Consider the following 9,153-nt stretch of genomic DNA (forward strand, 5'->3'; position numbering starts at 1 on the left):
GGCTGGAGATCTGATAAGATCGTTGAATTCACTGGCAGATGAAGTGGAGCGTGAACAGAGAAATATATGAAGCGTATTCCATGCTAAAATCAAGCGTTCAAACGACCGATCGATCGAACGTCTACCGAACGTTTTGAGCTTTGAGCGTCTTACACTGTGGGTGACCCACGTGACATCAGCGTCTTGAAATTAGCTGGTTTTTAAACATTTAAGGAGCCAAGCTGCTGTGTAAAGACTATAAATGGACATTACAAGCATTACAATAATGATATTTTATACCTAAAATAATACTCAATCATTTCCTGCATCCTGCTGTACTTCCCTGAATAAGTATTTAAAGGTGTTGTAGGCTAATAAGTCGTTCTGAGTAATAAATTGAAAAAGCTCACACCTGTATATGACTAAAAAAAATAACATGTAGTTTACTTGAGGCTCTGTTATAAATGTGTCTATTAGAAACATTAATTTAAATTAATTAAATTTAAGTTTCAATTGACTTTTGCACCAAACTTTGCACGTATGGGTAATGGAAAATGTAAATTTAAATACAGAAATACAATGCCATTTTGAATATTGCATTGCCATTTTGCATATTGCATTTTAAATTGAATTTCGCTACCTATGTGCTTCCATACGATACTGTCTCTTTGAATTTAAATCTAGATTTAAATCTTTAAACCTCTATGTGAACACACCTGCCCGAATAAAGTGTGGGGGATGAATTTACATTTTATTAAATTTAAATATTTATTAAATATTAAAAATGCAGCTAACGTTGTTCTACACACAGCAATATAAACAAAAGTGCCTGTTCTCTTTCATTCTTGCTGTTTGATTGGGAAAAGTTTAAAGGGCGTCAAGGGTTCTTGTCCTTTGTATGTTTCTGACTAAAAACTATTCAAACTTTGAACTATTATTGTTACAGTATTTATTTAAAAAAACGTAGAGTGCATTAAAATGATTATCACAACACTGGTAAAACAGGCTTATAGTGATTTTCTCATCCTCCGAATTATACTCATCTATCCTGTTTTTATTATCATTATCATTCAAAAAATTAATAAATTCAGAACATGATTAGAATATAATTCTATTTTAAATAAGACAGAAATAGGTAACTGTAACAAAGTTCGTAGGTCGGGAAGAAGGAGGCGGGAACCGGCGAACACTTAAACAAAACTTTAATCAAATAAACAAACACAAAATGAAAGTAAAGCGGCAGCCCCTCGCGGACGACTGCCGCACACAAAACACAAAATAAAATCCAGGCCTGGTCCTCTCTCGTCTTTCACTGTCGTCAATACTCTTTATTAAATTTAAATATTTATTAAATATTAAAAATGCAGCTAACGTTGTTCTACACACAGCAATATAAACAAAAGTGCCTGTTCTCTTTCATTCTTGCTGTTTGATTGGGAAAAGTTTAAAGGGCGTCAAGGGTTCTTGTCCTTTGTATGTTTCTGACTAAAAACTATTCAAACTTTGAACTATTATTGTTACAGTATTTATTTAAAAAAACGTAGAGTGCATTAAAATGATTATCACAACACTGGTAAAACAGGCTTATAGTGATTTTCTCATCCTCCGAATTATACTCATCTATCCTGTTTTTATTATCATTATCATTCAAAAAATTAATAAATTCAGAACATGATTAGAATATAATTCTATTTTAAATAAGACAGAAATAGGTAACTGTAACAAAGTTCGTAGGTCGGGAAGAAGGAGGCGGGAACCGGCGAACACTTAAACAAAACTTTAATCAAATAAACAAACACAAAATGAAAGTAAAGCGGCAGCCCCTCGCGGACGACTGCCGCACACAAAACACAAAATAAAATCCAGGCCTGGTCCTCTCTCGTCTTTCACTGTCGTCAATACTCCCTTTTATGCTTCCGGAGCTCCTCCGTGGGACTCGAGACCGGTGAGTGGTGCAGGTGTCGCTCATTATCAATTACTCCACCGGCCTCGCTCCGTTCCCACGGCTCTTGGCCCCGCCCCCACTCGTCACAGTAACACTTTATTCTGATGGTCCCTTTTGAACATTATGTTGACAATAAGTAATGTTGCACCTACATGTCTACTGACTCTCACCAGAGTATTAGTAGACTCTTTGCTTATATACTCACAGCACCATATCAGCTTATGTATTGGCAGTAGCAAGTTCCTGTACGTGCTTGCAGCAGCAATAATATACAAATACAGCAATAACCAACAGCAGCAGCAATTCAGCAGCGTCGCAGATCTATTCTGCTAAAACCAAATACATTAACATTGTCATATCCATTACCATGCTAAAATCTTCAGAGAGTTTTCATGATAGAAATATAATTATATTGGATTTGGGTGTCCACCAAACAAACGGTGAAACGGTTGGAGTTCCAATATCACTTGAATATCGCACTCATCTCAGCCAATCAGATTCGAGGACCAGAAAGAACTGTTGTGTGTGTATATATATATATCTATAAATATATACACACACACACACACACACTGTTATACTATTATGAAATATTAAACTGTTATAAGAATAAAAAAAAATATATATATATTTAAAATTATTAACTACTTAACTATTCTAGTTGTTAACAAACCATTAAGTAACTTTTTTGCCTCAATAAACTCCTAATTTGCTGCTTTTTAATAGTTAGTAAAGTGTATGTTAAATTTAGGTATTGGGATTAGGGATGTAGAATATGGTCATGTAGAATAAATGCTTTATATGTACTAATAAACATGCTGTCACACTACGAGCCAGAGACACAAGGTAAGGATGCAAACAAGAGGGTTTATTGAACAATGCGGAGAGCAAGTTGATGACAGGTGAGTATGAGATGCTAGAGAGTACTCACAGACACACACACACACACACACACTGTTATACTATTATGAAATATTAAACTGTTATAAGAATAAAAAAATATATATATATATTTAAAACTATTAACTAAACTATTCTAGTTGTTAACAAACCATTAAGTAAATTTTTTGCCTCAATAAACTCCTAATTTGCTGCTTTTTAATAGTTAGTAAAGTGTATGTTAAATTTAGGTATTGGGATTAGGGATGTAGAATATGGTCATGTAGAATAAATGCTTTATATGTACTAATAAACATGCTGTCACACTACGAGCCAGAGACACAAGGTAAGGATGCAAACAAGAGGGTTTATTGAACAATGCGGAGAGCAAGTTGATGACAGGTGAGTATGAGATGCTAGAGAGTTCTTGGGTTCTTAGCTCTGGGTAGTTTGTTGGTATCCTTTGCAGGTATCCGGAGAGATACGGGATCGTTGGAGATCAGGATCGATGGAGCTTCTAGGGGTAAGTAAACAACAGATCAGATAAAGGTAGGAGTCAGGCTAAGTTCAAGCTGGTGAACGGTTGACCGGACAGTGAGGCAGTGAGAGGAGTGTAGGGATATAGTGCGCTTAATGGGCCTAATTCATGAAACACGAGCAGAGTAAATCGTTCGTAAAGCTATTCTGACGTAAATTTTCAGATTCATGAAAGTGTTCGTATTTTCAAAATGTTGGTTGGTACCAAAGAAATTTACACCTGCTCCCTGCCATGTGTAAATGGTGCGTAGAATGTTCTGTGTTATTTTTGGCAAACTGATGACACTGAATTTTGATGCACTGCCATCATAATATTGTACAAGTTTGTTTGCCCTTTGTTTTTGTTTTTTTGTAGCTGAGAGTTGATCAACAGTTTAGCTTTGGGTAAAACGCAGCGCTTGTCACTGTCACCATTTACCCAGACATCCAATCAGTGGACAAGAGGCGGGACAAATACTACACCGACCAATCATCCTACTTGTACAACAACTGAACAACAATAGAGAAGTTAACATGGCCGGTTACTGCATTTTTATATTTAGTAATATTCTTCAAAATGTACTGCCGTGGATATTCCACATCATAGCAACCAAATCGACAGCTGGAAAAACGCTGTGCCACCAAAGCATTCTCAAGCGCCAACAGCTGGTCGTTTTAAGAAGAGCGCCTGACATTTTTCAGCAGGCTAAAAACACTTTGGTGGACACAGGTTATTGCATATTTATTGTTAGGCATATGGCCTATTAGTCTTTTTTGCATTTATGCAATATACTGGAGCCAAAGTAGACCAGAATATTCCATGGTGTTCCTGGACACGCAATTTGCATTGCTGTAATTATAGGCGGGGATTATGGTAATTGTGAATGAGTGTGCACGAGCGCCCTATTTACGAATGATTGGAATTCATTAACATACACATGTTTAACTATCAAATCGGACGTTTACGAAGCGTTTGTGAATCCGGAGGAGAGTTTTCGGGAAGGTCCGTTTTACACGCAAATTACTCCGAATTTACTCCTATATTTACGAATGTTTCATGAATGAGGCCCAATGAGTCTCTTCAGGTGCGGGTGATCAGTATTCTGGTGATTGCGTTCTGGTGCGTGTTGGGGCTGGTGACTGAGGTGACGTAGGTGACTGTGAAGGCAGAGACTCCCTGACACATGCAGCCAATATGTTAATACTAGGCATTCAAATAAGCAACTAGTTAATAGTGAACATTGGTCCCTATACTAAAGTGTTCATATATATATATATATATATATATATGGATTATTATTATCAATTTATTATTATTATTATTATTATTGCAATATTAGGCTTTTTTTAAATTCGATCATGAAGGTTAAGAAGACAACAAAATAATTTGATCAATGAAAACATGCTCCCACACACTGAACAATGTCTTGGAACACTGAATTTGATGTTGCCTAATTGAGGCCCTTCTTCTCTCTTCGGCCTGGCGTTTGTGTGTGTTTTCTCATAAGCATAGGCAAACAGTTGAGCTCAGCAAATCAGCCTGATCAATACTAATGAAGTCTGATCAGTGAAAACCCTGCAGCTAAGACAACACAGACAAAGCCTCTAAATTGCTTATCTGTGTTTTCTAGTCTAAATTATATTCAGTAACAAGATCCATGTGTTGATGTAACATGATTGTGAATGCACTGCAAAAATTATTTAAAGAGGACAGTTTCCCTGCAGCTTTTTTATTTTATTTTTGGACATTTTGTTGGATGAAGACAGGAAATTATTGGGGAGAGAGGGACAATTGGATTGAATTTAATTTCAGTCTGGAGTTTAACATACCCATGTAAGCAACACGGTCAGAATTTAATAACAATAATAATAAATGTGTTTTATATAGCGCCTTTAAAAGTTGCTTTCTCAAGGTGCTTTACATAAAAACGTTACACAAAGGCAAATACAACAATATAAGACAATACACTGTATATATAACAAAATATAGATAGCAAAGAACAACACAATAGAAAACTAGTCAAATAAAAGCAATCCTGAAAAAAAAAATGTTTTAAGAGAAGTTTTAAAAATATCTAAAGAATTTGCATACCTAATGTCAGCTGGAAGAGAATTCCACAGTTTTGGAGCATTAAATGAGAAGGCCCTGTCACCCCTAGAGCGAAGCCATGTTTTGAAAAAAGCTAAGAGACCATGCTGAGAAGATCATAAATTGCAAGTTGTCATGTAAGGTATTAAAAGATCTGCCAGATACTGCAGAGCGAGATCATGCAGAGCCTTGTACGTTAGCATTATGATTTTAAAATCTATAATGTATCTAATAGGGAGCAGTGGTGGAAAGTACTGAACATTTGTACTTAAGTACAAGTACTGTTACATTGCTGAAATAATACTCAATTACAAGTAAAAGTACTGGTGTCAAAACAGTACTTAAGTAAAAGTACAAAGTCCTCATCTCAAAAACTACTCAGAGTACTAGTTACTAGTTACTTTTTACCCGGTGATATTTAATGAATTACCAAAATACTGAACATTTGTACTTAAGTACAAGTACTGTTACACTGCTGAAATAATACTCAATTACAAGTAAAAGTACTGGTGTCAAAACAGTACTTAAGTAAAAGTACAAAGTCCTCATCTCAAAAACTACTCCGAGTACTAGTTACTAGTTACTTTTTACCCGGTGATATTTAATGAATTAACAAAAAATATTCATATCAAAGATCTATGTGGATAATAGCTACTTTTAACAAAACCTGCTTTTATCTTATTAACAAAGTATGTGAATTAGTGGTCATGATACAGGAATTTCTAACTTCAATATCTTGAAAAATATCAATATCAAAGTACCCGTGAACCGGAAGTTGCAACTGACTTCAGTGTTGTGATGTATTTCCAAGTGAAATGGAATACTGAATAAAGGGCGGGGTTTTATTGTGGTGCACCTCCTATTGTGGTGCACCTCCAATCCACCTCTTGCTCATAGCAGATTCACGGTTGGATAGTGGTTAAGAATATCTGCTTGTTACGTCTAACATCACGCTTCACCGCTTCTGGGTCCTAACGCTCTGCCAGATGCCCCCCCAAAAAACAACAAACTGTGCTAATATACACCCACAATGTCTTGTAATACTGAAAAATTATAACCCTAGCCTTTATCTCCATACTGAAATCCCAGATGCCCTGACAGTGATTCAGCTAAAATATTAGTGTCTGAGACACTGTGAGCACGGAGACTGTAGTGTTCACAGCAAATTTTTAAATGCTTAGCTTAAATATGTAATATTAATTCAATAATGCTCATAAATAGTGTTGAGGTAGTATTCTCAAGTAAAATAAGTAGAGGCTTGGACCCGGAAATAGCAATCCTTACATCATGACTTAACAAGAGGATTCTCCCGAAGCCGTCAAACTGACGTCATCAGAGCCAGAACGCCATTCCAGAGCGAAGCCGTCAAACTGACGTCATCAGAGCGAGAACGCCATTCCAGAGCGGAAGCGACGGCAGGCAATTTTTTTTCCAGTGTACTGACTTGCATGGTTCAATTGTTCACCACAAGATTAGTAATGTGCTCTAAAAAAGTAAGTATGGTCATTTTTGATTTCATGACGATTAATTTTCAATACCATTGGCAAAACTACCACATACTGTATACTGCGCTTACAGCACAAGGAAGCTTGATTTCAGATTTGATTTCAAACTGAATTGAATTTACAAAAAAATTCAAGTAGACAGTCAGTAATAAAATTATAAAACAAATGACCTCAATTCAGTTTGAGGTATTCAAAATATGACAACACTGAATTTTTATAAGCAGTGATTTAAGAGCCATATACCTTATGTTAGGCCTATTTATTTAGATAAATGGAACATCAGATGGCTTTGACCTGTATTGACTGTACAATGTAGTGATGCCGTTAGGCAGACTAGGATATTTATATGTACAAATCAGACAAATATCCCATTCCTAAACATTTCTAGCATAAATTTACATTGTAAAGAAATTCCATCTTTGATTGTTGAAAGACTTTCTGGTGCATTTCACTTAGCCTACAGCAAACGAAATTTCCAGTAGGATTTTCATCGGTCAGGCATGGATCTATTCTGAATGGTTGATAACTTTTCGCAAAGTTTAAAATCCAGGAGCAGAGAGAAATTATTTCTACTTTAAAAGCATGGAGAGATCACGATTGCACACAATTTGCGCACAAGCAACATCGGAGTGAGAGGACAGGCAGTTCCTTTGTATAAGTTAGGCCTATTTGAGAGCTTACATCCAGTTTTCTGCGATTACATGACTGTGTTCTCATATTACAATAAAATGTTTGCCACATTTGCGCGGGAATGATTAAAATTATGGGGAATACCTGCAATCCTGAGCGGACATTCAGACGCTGTCATTGACAGGAGGCGGATGCGTATCAAACTCACTGTCGGAGAGGAAAGAGAGACGCAGCTTGTATCGGTGTATATTCGGTAGATACTGTGGAAATTGAGTAATGGAACCGTGTCAGATATTTCAGTATTGGTATAAAAATATAGATATTTATGATAACACTACCATGTAGCTTGTTTCTCCAAACTTTAAATCCATAAATTGAGCTCCCTCACTGTCCGATCAGCTCTTCACTTAAGTACAAGTAAAAGTACAGCTTTAAAAATATACTCAAAAAAGTACAAGTACCCGAAAAAAACTACTTAATTACAGTACGTGAGTAGTTGTAATTTGTTACCTTCACCACTGATAGGGAGCCAATGTAACGTCTCCAATATATGGGGTTATATGATCACCAACCCTAGCCCCAGTTAGAATTCTAGCTGCTGAATTCTGTAGGTATTGCAATTTGTTAAGAAAGGATTTGGGCACTACAACAAGGAGAGCATTGCAGTAATCAACAAAAACAGAGTTAATCAATCTTTCGGCAACAGAAAAGGGCAATATAGGCCGAATGCGTGCAATATGTCTAAGAAGAAAAAAGGAGGTCTTAACCGAGTTCTGTACAAAAGCGTCAAATGACAGCGTGGCGTTAAAGATGATACCAAGATTTTTTTAGTTTACTTTGTAGCTCTAGGGCAACACCATCAACTGATAGATCTATAGAAGCAGCATTACGCAGTTGGTGGGGAGAGCCAAGGAGCATTACTTCAGTTTTAGAGCTATTTAGACACAGAAAATTGGTAGACATCTACAACTTAATCTCAGAAACAGTTGGAAAGAAGAGAAACATCCACAAATTGACCAGGTTTAGAATGTATACAAATCTGTGAGTCATCAGCATAGAAGTGATAGCTGAGGTTAAGGGATCTTAATAGCTGACCAAGAGGGTAGATATATATGCTAAAGAGCAAGGGACCAAGAACTGAGCCCTGTGGGACACCAGTACAAACAGGGCCCACCTTAGTTCTGGAACCATCCATGAAAACAAATTGACTGCGATCCGTAAAGTAAGACCTAAAGCAGTCTAGGGCAGTCCCAGCTACACAAAAGACAGTTTCCAGTCGGTTAAGTAAAAGCATATGGTCAACATTGTCAAAGCTGAACTAAGATCGAGTAGGTTGAGGATCGACAGAGAGCCAGAATCAGAAGACAATAATAAGTCATTAACTACTTGGCTGTTTCAGTGCTATTGTCACGAATCCGGTTTATGAACTTCAATTCACTCACCACCAGAGGTCACCCTTCCATTACATTGACTCTCGCACTACACAAACTGTTGCATGTCATCCCGGATCGACGCTAGCCCTAGGAATATTCTTGTGTCCTGCCCTCTATATACCTGTTGCCATTGTCTGACCCTTGCCTGTTTCTGACCATGTCGGTTAATAAAGCTTT

Source organism: Sinocyclocheilus rhinocerous, unplaced genomic scaffold, assembly GCF_001515625.1.
Source record: "Sinocyclocheilus rhinocerous isolate Xijiao unplaced genomic scaffold, SAMN03320098_v1.1 scaffold3108, whole genome shotgun sequence".
Taxonomy (NCBI): domain Eukaryota; kingdom Metazoa; phylum Chordata; class Actinopteri; order Cypriniformes; family Cyprinidae; genus Sinocyclocheilus; species Sinocyclocheilus rhinocerous.